The sequence below is a fragment of the Falco naumanni genome, chromosome 6 (genome assembly GCF_017639655.2).
Source record: "Falco naumanni isolate bFalNau1 chromosome 6, bFalNau1.pat, whole genome shotgun sequence".
Lineage (NCBI taxonomy): Eukaryota > Metazoa > Chordata > Aves > Falconiformes > Falconidae > Falco > Falco naumanni.
The window spans coordinates 62,216,102-62,227,379 of record NC_054059.1 but is presented as its reverse complement, the minus strand read 5'-3'; the positions used below and the strand labels follow the sequence as shown (position 1 = coordinate 62,227,379).

At 45.9% G+C, this 11,278-nt stretch overlaps 1 protein-coding gene across 3 annotated transcripts in view; it reads left to right on the top strand.

Moving 5' to 3' along the window:
- Nucleotides 1-696: 696 nt before the first annotated feature.
- Nucleotides 697-11,278, top strand: part of DSE (dermatan sulfate epimerase) — a 37,136-nt gene continuing 26,554 nt past the window's right edge. Inside the window, exons 1-2 of one of the 3 annotated variants that reach the window (XM_040598592.1) lie at nt 697-905; nt 1,821-1,890. The gene's annotated coding sequence lies outside the window, so the exon portion shown is untranslated. Of the gene's footprint in view, nt 906-1,182; nt 1,279-1,729; nt 1,891-11,278 lie in introns of those variants that run through there. The other 2 variants (XM_040598593.1, XM_040598591.1) reach the window with 2 other exon arrangements.

The following is an 11,278-nucleotide window of genomic DNA, read 5'->3' as shown; positions in this document are numbered from 1 at the left end:
GGGTGAAGGGAAATGTATAGTTTCTAGTTTTCACTAGTTTATTAACCTCGATAGAACAGCAAGAAATCACACTGAAAACCACGAAAAGCCTGTATAAAACCATCCTCAGAAAACAGCTTTTACATTTGAAAGCTGAGGAACTGAGCACTTCGAGCCCACTGACCGATTCAGTAATATCAGCAAACACATTATTAAAATGAAGAATAAGGTTTGTGAAAGGCAAACTTCAGGTAGGACACCATCTTGGTCTGTCACATGCATTTTTCTTTTCATTTCAGTTGAGTAGTCAGAAGATGATAAAACACGCTTAGTTTTCAGAACCCAACAAACATTTGGAATTCTTCACTTCGTACTTTCTCTTTGTTCTAGTGGCTGAGAAAGCAAAGAGAACTGTTCCAAAGGACCATTTATTTCATCTTATATTTTTATATTACTTTCCTAAGTATCTTCAGTAGTGCGGCTGCAAAACACGTCGGTGAGGCTGCCCTCGAATGGTGACGGTGTTGCAGGTTTTTGTTCTACACGGGGAACGTTGATGTAAGTCACCCCGCACCGAAAGGGGCAGATTGAGGAATTGGCTTCTTGCCTCTTTGCTGGCTGGAGGGACCTTTGGGACGGGGCCCTTGGCTCTCGTACAGCACGGTGGCAGCGCGGGAGGTGGATGCTGCGGGTGAGCGGGTCACCCTGGCGGCTCCCGCCTCCGCCGCCCCCCTTGCCCGAGCCGCGGTGCCGCTGCCCTCCGTCTCGGTGCACAACCCCGACCTGCCGACACCGCGGTGCGGGGCCAGCCCGCTCCCCGCGGAGACACGGGTTCCCCCGCCAGAAGGGGAATTCGGGTATTTCTGCGCAGTACGAGACGGGGAGGAGCGGGCCGGGAGGAAAATCCGTGCGGCCGACGGCACCGAGTAAGAGCCGAGCGCACGCAAAGCGAAACCAGCGCCTGGGGGCTGCGCAGCCCCGGTGCCGGCCGCCAGCCGCGGCGGCGGGGCCGTGAGGGCCGGGCGGGCTCCCCCGCCGCCCCCGCCCAGCGCTGCGGTCCCCGCGGCGGCCCGAGCGCGCCCGCGGCCGCCATGGCGTGAGGGGCCGGCGGGCCGGGGGCGGAGGGCCGGGAGAGGTAAGGAGGGAGGGCGGAGGGCGGGGGAGGCGGGAGGTGGAGCGGGGGGGAGTCACTTTCTTCCTGAGTTGAAAAGCGCCCCCCCCGCGCCGTCCCCCGCGGCTGCCGCCGAGAAACTTTCCGGCTGCGAGCGGCGGGGCCGCGCCGGGCAGGGGCCGCCGGCGGTGAGTGCCCGTGCGGCGCGGGCAGCGCTGCCCTCCGCGCCCCTCCGCGCCGTCCCGACCCTCGGCTCCGCTCCGCTCCGCCGGGCGGCCGCCCCCGCCCCTCCTGCCCGCGGCGGGCCCGGCGGTGGGGCGGGCCCCGGGAGCGCCCCTGCGCCCGCGCCAGGCTGGGGCGTCGGTTACCGGCCGATTCGGGACGGGGGAGGTCGGACCCAGCGGCCCCGTCCCCGAGGCGCGGGGCCCGCGGTGGGCGCTGCCGGCGGCGTTAGCGGGGGCACCGGGCGTCGGCGGGCGCCCCGCGGCAGGGCCCCCGGGGCGGGGGCCGGGGGCGTCCCGCGGGCAGCGGCCCCCGGGCACGGGATTTTCCGTGCTGTCCGCGGCGGTGCGGGGCGGCGCGGTGGGGGGTGCGTTCAGGGCACCCCGCCGGGGGTGCTGGGCCGCCCGCAGGATGGGCCCCGCCGGCGGCGCGGTGCGGTGCGTGCGGGGGGACACAGCTGGCTCTGTGCAGGCTGCGCCCAGGCTAACGGCTCCCTGCTCTCCCGTAGCACCATCGCCGCAGGAGCCTCCCAGCCGCTTGCTGCCCGGTGAAGCCTCCCAAGCATGCGTGTGTGAAAGGTAAGCGGTAGCATCCTCGTCTTGCACCTAGGGAAGCTGAGAGGCAGGAAAAGAGCCATCTGCCCGATGCGACTTCCAGCCGCTTTTTTGTTGTTGGAAAAGTCGTTAAGTGACCTGGGACCACAGCTGTTGACGCAGGCAGTCCGCTCTCCTCAGCTCCCAGGACGGCAAGCTGCAGCTCCTTTAGCCATTATGGCATGGAATAGGTGCGTCGGCGCTTGGTGGCATCCAATGCCAGCTCCTAACATTCACGTTGGTATGAATGAAAGTAGCCGCTCTCTCTGCTTTTCTGTCCATTCCTCTTGAAACCGTGTAAAGCTGTGATGTACTTCCTGCACTTTTCAAGCTGGAGTGGCTTCTTTGGATGTAAGCAATGGCAATGTAAGAAATAGATAAAATTGTGAATGAAATACAGGAAATATTGCTCAACTAGGTGGAGATTTTTGGTTGCCCTAAGAAGATCAATTGCAGTTTAAACAACACTGGACTTTTAATACGGTCTGAACAAAGACAAAGCAAACCTCGGCTAAATATTGCCACATTATGTTTATCATGCCAACAATTATTATAACTCATTGCAGTATTTCAAAAAAGGAACAATTTAGCTGAAGGGCAGCAGTGGGAATCAATAATTCTGATGCTGTTTATTACTCTGAAAGACTTTTGTTGGGTAGCCTTGGGCAAGTCACTCCACCTCTCCATGGCTCTGTTTCCTTCCCCATAAAACAGATAAATGTGCTCGCTTGCTTCACAGGGGTGTTGAGAAGTTTAATTAATTTGTTTCGTAACTACTTGGAGATCCTTGGGTGCATTTTTCTACAGAAGCGCTAAATATTTTTTCAACTATGAGTTCTTTTACTGTGTGTCATTGCTTATGTGTGTTTCTTCAGTGACCTAAATTAACAAGGTTTTTACTTGAAATCTCCAAAGTAGCAGTTCTGCGTTGGGGTTCTCTTGGCTGTCTATAAACTCCGCTAGGATGCGAAACTAGAATATACTAATCACAGCGTGTTTTACTGAGACTGAACTATTTGTACTTTAAGAAAGAGTCATTTTCTTTTCTTATTCGAAATAAGAGCTTCCTTTTTGTTGTTTTGTTTGAAGCATTGTGATACTTCACATAATTTTGAATTGCCATGGAAAGAACTGGGTGCCATTACTTAGTGCAAAAGGAAGAGATGAGCATAGTTTATAAACATACCTGTATCCTTTACTGTGGAGACTGACCTCACAAGACACGTGGTGCTGGTTTTCCACTGCATATTTGTACACAACATAAACCTATTCTTCAGTCATAGAATATATGGGTTGCAAAGGAAGAAAGGCAAGAGCTGAACAAATGGTCTGAACAAAAATTGAACAAAACAAGTTGATAGATTTTGGTTGCCTAAGCAACTTCGGTCTTTACTACAGTGTATATTATTTACTCTAACTAGATATTTCGTAAAAGTCACCACCACAATGGAGAGGAAAATGTGTTTAATTACCTGGCAAAATTTTAGATGTGATTTCCATAGGTTGCATACAGTTACAAGTAAAAAGGAGTAGCTGAAAGCTAGTTTTAGAGTGACATGTGAACTTTGGTACTTTCTAAAGGCACATAAGGTCTGTGAGTACCATTTCTTTTCCTCAAGTCCCGTGACCGCAAGTTTTTTTTTTCAAAACTGAATGCAAATAAAGCCTAGATCAGTGGTGGTAGAAAGTCATTCCCATCATCAGGCAGCTCTTGGGTTGTGAGTGAACATAGTATATATGCTGGTGGAGAAATGGTCGCATCCATCAGTACTCAGCAGTCTGAGCAGTGATACCTAATGTTAAATGAGGCTGTAAACAAGTCTCTAAAACTGAAGTGTCCCTTCTCAAAAGTGATTGCGTTTAGCTAAAACTGAGTCACATTCTTAGGCTTGTGTGTGAAGACTTGCACATCTGGCACCCACAATGTAGTCTAGCAATGACCAGAAAGAAATTTAGTTACTACTGCTATTGTTCCTGGACATTTTGCAAGAAATAAAGCCCGTTTTCCCTGGGTTTGGGGTTGGGTTTTTGTTGGTTTGTTGTTTTTTTTTTCTGAAAGGATTGAAAAAATAATTAAGCAACTTTCTGTAACCGTTGTTTCATGGCTTAAACTTGGTAATCCAAGTGTTTGTTGGGTGAATGAAAATATGACTTTTGCTTAGCAGGTTATATTTAATTGGTAAGTATGATATCTCGGCAGCAAGTTTGTCCTGGCTGTTTACACCTTCTTTTCTGCATCCATTCAGCTGGAATAGATAAAAAAGCTTAGTTACAGTAGCGTAGTCCCCTAAAGCTGTTAAACCATGGTACCAGTGACTGTAGCCAATTATCTATTATAAATAAACTCAATATATGGTGGAAAGCCCTTCCTTTGAGCTACTTTTCTGTTTAGATGGGTAAGCTTTGTACCAATGTCTGTTAGCCCTGCTAAGCCCAGCTGGGATATGGTGAGGGTGTGACAAAGCTGCATTAGCAAAAACCCCAAAGCCTTGTGTGCTACGCTTTGGCGGGACTCAGTTATCTGCTCAGGATGGGAACAGAGCAGAGGAGGGGATTAAAGCCTGCTAGAAAAAAAGCTGATGTCACCTGGGACCTTTCTTATGAATGCTTTGTCAGTAGGAGTTTAGCAGGAGCGTAGCATTGGTAACAGACTGCTGACCAGAGGGGTCTGGTCATTTTGGGAATGACACGAAGGTCAGACAGAAAGCTGGAAGTAGTTTCTCACATCAGGTGCTGGCTGTCACCTGCTCTTGGGACATAGTTAGGTGTGAAAGCCCAGGCACAATGCAGCCATTATGTACCCAGTCTGGAATTACCTTTGTCTGGTCTTTCTGTCTTTCCCCTTGCTTAGACTCACATAGTATAGAGCAGGAATTGGCGATAGCGTTGTTTACATCAGGCAATGGGTTGTAGGGACCCTGGTCACTTGACTCAAGCAGGTGTTGTATCTCAGTACCAGATAAACATAATTCTAACATAAGAGTTCTTTCACCACAAGTTGTCCTGGTTTATGTTCATTTCGGGGTGTGTTGGGTTTTTTATTTATTTATTTTTATCAGTAATGTTATAAATACTGAATGGTTTTTAGAAGCCTGGTAACCCTCTTAAGTCTTCTAATCAAATGGCTGCCTAGAGTTGTTACAGTATTTTCAAAAGTGTTTGAAAGTATTTCTGTGGATGTCACATCATTTTAAAGCATTTTAATCAGATCCTTGCAACTGTGGTGCATCACACTTTTTTGCCAAAGCAGTCTGTCAGGTTTCGGTTCTGCTGCAAGAGCTATGCCCGCACAAACCCAAAGGTCAGGAATAACATGATACAATTCTAAATTTCAGAATTAACCTGTAATTTTGTGGTTGTGTTGACACATACACGAATTGCTCATGCCAACTCTGAGTAGCTGAATTTTGCAGGAGTAATATAGCCAATAACTCCATCTGCAGCTGGAGGCTCTGTCCATGAAAATTTGTCTCTTCTTATCAGGGGTATTCTGGGCAGCGGTGGGGGCATTAATAACCCCGAAGGAGCTACAGGACAATATGTTTCATTGTCTCTCAAGTTTTTACCTTGAAAATATAAGCTGCACCTGAGTGTGTATATATATTATATCTATCAGGAGAGAGAAAGGAACTATATGCTATATCTAGATGTGTATAGAAACCATAGATAATGATAACAGATGAAAGCAACAGAGGTAACAACAGAATTGTACCAATAATAATGAACAGCATATTGATCTGCAGAGAGATGTACCTACCAGGTAGGGTGGTGCAGTTTAGGCCTACAAACACAGACACATTTATCCTGTAGCAAAAGGAAGAGTAGTTCTTCTGTGTGAATACACGTTTGGGGTCTGTGTACACACATTGTAAGTTTATGTGTAGATTATATAAAAGCAAGTGTTGATTAAATTGCTTAGATTGCAGTCTTTGTAGGTTCATAAATTGACTAGCATAGGTGCCTTTGGACTTTGCTGATGCTCCTATATGCTGTCACAATACTAAAATGAATAATTGTTGTGGTTTAACCCCAACCAAATGAAGCCCAACGCAGCTGCTCGCTCACTCCCCTTGGTGGGACAGGGGAGAGAATTGGAAAAGTAAGTGAGAAAACTCATGGGCTGAAATAAAGGCAGTTTAATAGCTAAAGCAAAAGCCATGCACGCAAGCAAGCAAAACAAAAACAAGGAATCCGTTCACCACTCCCCATGGGCAGGCAGGTTCAGCCACCCCCAGGAAAGCAGGGCTCCATCACGCATCACGGTTACTTGGGAAGACAAACGCCATCGCTCTAAATGTTTCCCCCCCCCTCTTCCTCCTTCCTCCCCCAGCTTTTATTGCTGAGCATGACATCATATGGTATGGAATTTGGTCAGTGTGGGTCAGCTGTCCCAGCTGTGTCCCCTCCCAACTTCTTGTGCCCACCCAGCCCTCTAGCTGGTGGGGTGGGATGAGGAGCAGAAAAGGCCTTGGCTCTGTGCAAGCACTGCTGGGCAATAGCTAAAACATCCCTGAATTATCAACATTGTTTCCAGCACAAGTCCAAAACAAGCCCCATACTAGCTACCATGAAGAAAATTAACTCTACCCCTGCCAAAACCAGCACAATAATGAATACAAATTTAATAGTTTTGTATGTAAGACCAATTCATAAACAGGATATGGAAACTTAGATAAAATGAGTTTTGATCCCATAGCAACTGAAGGATGTGATGCATTTTAGAATTCCTGTCTATAAATATGACGTCCTGTGGAAATGCTTTACAAATACAAATATTTATTTGGTGTCTTCAACTACTGAAGTCTGTAGATAGATGTACAGAGAGTGAGAACTGGTTTTGTAAAACTCCAACGGAAACACTTCATCTGTTTCCAGCGTCATGGAGGCAGCTGAATGAAGGACAATTAAAACAATAAGCAGGAAAGATTAAAACTGTTAAATATACACAGTAGAGGAGAACAACAAGCCAGGGGACTTAAAATATTTAGAAGTATTTGGAAGAGTAAAGGTCAAGGCTAACAAAGAAGTGTTAGTTGGAAAAGAGGATAGAAATTAAAGTCAGAAATAGAAACACTGGTCTCACAATCAAGACATTTCTGGTGCTGTAATCAACCTCCCGCGCAGCGAGGGCAGCAGCTGCACGGCATGCAGCACTGAGTGTGCTGGATTAGACACAAGGAGGAATTCTGCTTTGACAGCAATGAATCTGGCTTCCTCCTTTTGCATATATGATTCGCACCCCCAACCCCCCGGCCCAGTCCTTTATTTGTGCATCCTGGGCATTGCGATCTCACTCTGAAGATTTCCCGGCCCTTCCTGTGTGCTGTGGTTGTACCACTCGATCCATGCAGAGCCCACGGTCTCGGTTACCTGGGATCCTCTCTTCCATTGCTCGCTTGCTCTTGTGAGGCACAGTTGTGCTTCCCGGTTGTAGGCTGCTGTCTGAGGAAACCCTAAGTATGGTTTCCGATACCCCACACCGAAGGGTTCACAGCCTTGCAGACCCCCTGAATGGGTCTGTGTGCATGGGCAAGGGAGATCCGTTACTTCCAAGCAGCTGCCAAAGGAATACTGTTTCACCACCCAAATCGCTACAGGTGCTTTGTGTTTCTGCTGTGTGTGTTACCATCATAGTCCTAGGCACCAACAAATGCCCCACGTGCTGTAACAACAGAGTGGATGAATGAGTGGTTTGATTGACTTCTGGGACATTAATGGAGCAGATGAACATAGTTAATGTAGCCTTTTGGCCTATAGAAAAATTCTCAAACTGTCTTCTGTGAGTGTTGGTGTCTCTGAAAACATTTCTGCAAAAAATAACTGTATTTTTAATTATCAAAATGGCCTTGTAAAATACTTCAGCTCAGGATAAAATGCCAGTGCTCTACAGGAAATCCTTCTGCGGTAGCTTATAGTTTTATGCCTTTGATGGTAAAAATGACTGAGTTTTTATTCACTGAACGTAGATGCCTTGACAGGCATGCCTGTACTGGTTGGGAATGATCAACTTAGGATTCTGGATACAAAATTACTTCCTTACTCACTCTGTACAGTGAAATGTGGAATAAAAGATCCCAGTAAGGGATAGTAATGTTAGCGCAGCCAAAAAATTATTGAGAAAGCATTTATATAGTAGGATACATTATAAAATAGAATAAAATTCCAAATTCCCGGATTATGGTTTGGGCATGCAGACAATTTGAATCTTGTTTTAGCTTGAGGCAGAGAGAAGGTTGTGCATTCAATGTGCATGTGTGTATGCCCCATTAATTCATACGTACAGCAGTAAAATAGACAAATAAGCTTTTAAATGAAAGGAATTAAGAGATGAAACTTCCGTCGCTGATACTTTATGCATCCTACTGTAAACTTATAAAAATACTTTGCAGTTGCTGTCCTGTCTGTAGCATGGTGGTGAGTGAATGCAACCCTCCATTCTCCCAGAATGATGGTCTCACACTGCTGTGTACTGCTCTAAATAGAACCATTGAATTTTGTGCATAGATCAAAGGACAGATGCAAGTTTAAATCTTGACTGCTGACATGATGTCATATGCTGATAATTCCTATAGGAACTGCTTGTTTCTGGTTGCCTTTGTAATTTTCATAGCACAGCTGTTATTCAGGCATATAAGTTGATACAACGCTTCTTTCAGGGTGTTTCAGATCACTTCAGAACAAGTGCAATACTAACACCTGGGTACCTGAGCTGTACTTGATTTATTGTATTTTTGATTCTGAATTATATTTGGGATTTCAGTATTTAAGCTTTTAAATACCTTTGACATTATATAATTGTGATGTAGCATATTTCTCGTAGTGAAAAAATCAGAGGAAGAAATGGGTGGTTAAGGTCATAGTAGGTATTTTTGAAGTTGTAAGCAGTGATTTTTATAGGTTCCCAGTGTTTTTGTTGGAGAGATAGATGGTCAGTGGTTTTATCTCGCTGACCAAAAGGTGGGTGGAAGGACTCCCGACTGCTCTTACTTTGGAACGTGGGAGTTCCTTGCACTGTTGTCCAGCCCTGCAGCTTTGAAGGGACTTGGCAGTACTGCTTGGTGTGGGAATTATACTTTGGTTAGTAGTTTTATTGTGATTGTTACAGTACAAAAATAAGTATATATTCCTTAGTCCCAACTCATTTGCTACCTAATTTTGCTGTATCAGGTATGTTTCTGTGAGTCAGTAGGAACCAAATGGCAATATGTATGGGAGTTTGTTTCTACTGACCCTTCCACCTTTCTGGTTTTGTGGACTTAGCCCATGTTTTTTAGTACTTAAATGTCATTGGATTCAGTTAGAGGACTTTTGCTCTCCCATTTCTAAATCTGTTTGCAAAATAAAAAAATTGCAAAAAAAATATAATTGAGTAGAAAAGGTTGCTTTCACTTTCAATAATTTATCAAGAAGTGATGCAGAAAAATTGTGAAAGTTAAGTCCTTGCTGATTCACTGGTCATTGTCTATTGTAAAAGTTTGTAGACTGAACCTGAAGATTTGCTTTTTGTCAGTATGGTGGAACAGATTTTTCCATTAAATATTTGAACACAGTTCTTACCCAAACACTTGTGGAGGTAATTGGGGTAGCAATAATGAGAACTGTAGCCTTTGTGGAAAACCGGAGCTGCCCAAAAGAAGACAAAAAGTTGTAGAATCTGTGGAGATAAGTCTTTAAATGGTAATTCTGAGTTTTAAAGTAGTTTAAATATACTAATTTTTTTTCTTACAGGCATAGAGGTGGGATACCCAAGCTGAGTGTCAGGGCTTCTCTAAAGGCAGCTACGCGCTTTGCAGGGGCGTTCAGAGGAAAGCCAGCATGTCAACAGTAGAGATGCCAGGAGTTTGCCTGCAGCATCTCCTGAGCAATCTAGAAGAAGACAGCATGCGAGTAGGAAACCCACCTCTCACTGAGGGTGTAATTCCATCCACCACCTTCTGGCTGGAGACTCCTGTTCCTGTTTGAGTGTTAGCCTTCCCCAGGGTACACAGTGAGGTGACTTCAGCAGGTCACGCCATGAAGTAGAAGAGGGCCCGTGGCCTCCTCGATGGTTACGCGGTGAGGTGTAGGAGGGCCCATGACCTCGGCGAGCATAGGCAAGAGCAGTGCGCTGTGACAGTCACTCCTGGTGTGACCATGTGGGCAGGTCTGACTTGTTCATGTCCCAGCCCTGGGCTCTGGGAGGCTGTTTCATTCAGAAACCTGAGTAATCTCTGGTGTAGTGATGCCTCCGGTTCATAGAAGTTTTAGTCACCAGAAAACCCACTTTTTCTGTTCGTGGCTGTAAATGTTGATGAGTTACCCATGTCAGAGGTGAGTCATGGGCTGGTGTTGGTGATGCTGGCAGAGACACCTGTGATGTCTGCTTTTTAAGAAGTGATGCAAATGTTGTCCCAACAAAAAGCATCCACAAAGCATAGTGGCTTATTAGAAGTGATACTGCAGAAAGCCATGATTCTTCATGGTTTTATTTTTTTGTGATCCACAAGAAGGTCAGATTGCTTCAAGGATAGTGCTGCCAGCTGATGGTCCTAATGGTGCTGTCCTTTCCTCACCCTGTCCTGCTGCCCCTCTCCCACTCTGCGCTCACTGCTGGAGCAGCCTTTCTGTGCACCAGTGGCAGAAATAAATGGGGCCTCTCTTTTAAATAGTGTCTCAAACCAAGTTTGTTTGAACTTGTTTGTATAAACCAATGTCCAGTTCAGTTACTGGCATCGGTTTTACGATACTGTTTTTTTTTGCTGCAGTTGAACATCTACTCATTGATGCACATGGTGAGAACTGAAATAGTTAAGGTTTAGTGTGGTTTTTCTAGAGTAATTGTTGTTCTTTACTGTTTGTTTCTGCTGGCAATGGAGTGGAAATCGTGGCAAATGCTCTTTCAGTCTAATGCTAAGTGACAACCTTTTCAAAGCACATTAGCATTTTCATCCATGGGCAAGCATCCTTCACACTCCTTTTAATTTTTCATACTTTATCAGATCATGGTTTCCAAACTGAATAAAACCACCTCATTTTCAGAAAAGGTTGAGTTGCTTGGTAAAGTTTTTCTTGGAAGTTGTGGCTGGTAATGATGTAGTGTAATATGAGAGTAAGGAATTCTTTTAACTGTAAAAAATAGTATTGAGTGTGCAGTTTAAGCAATCAGAAGGCCCAGGCTCCTATTCTTTTGAGCCCCACATATCAGACTTGTAGCAGGGTCACTCACAACTGGTAAATTGGAGATTACGTGGCCAAGTTTGTGCAAGTCTGGCTTCACCTAAGCCAGGGGTTCTCAAACTATGGCCCGTGGGCCAGATACGGCCCCCAGGGTCCTCAATCCAGCCCCCCGGTATTTACAGACCCCCCCGCCCCCCACACCGGGGGTTGGGGGGAA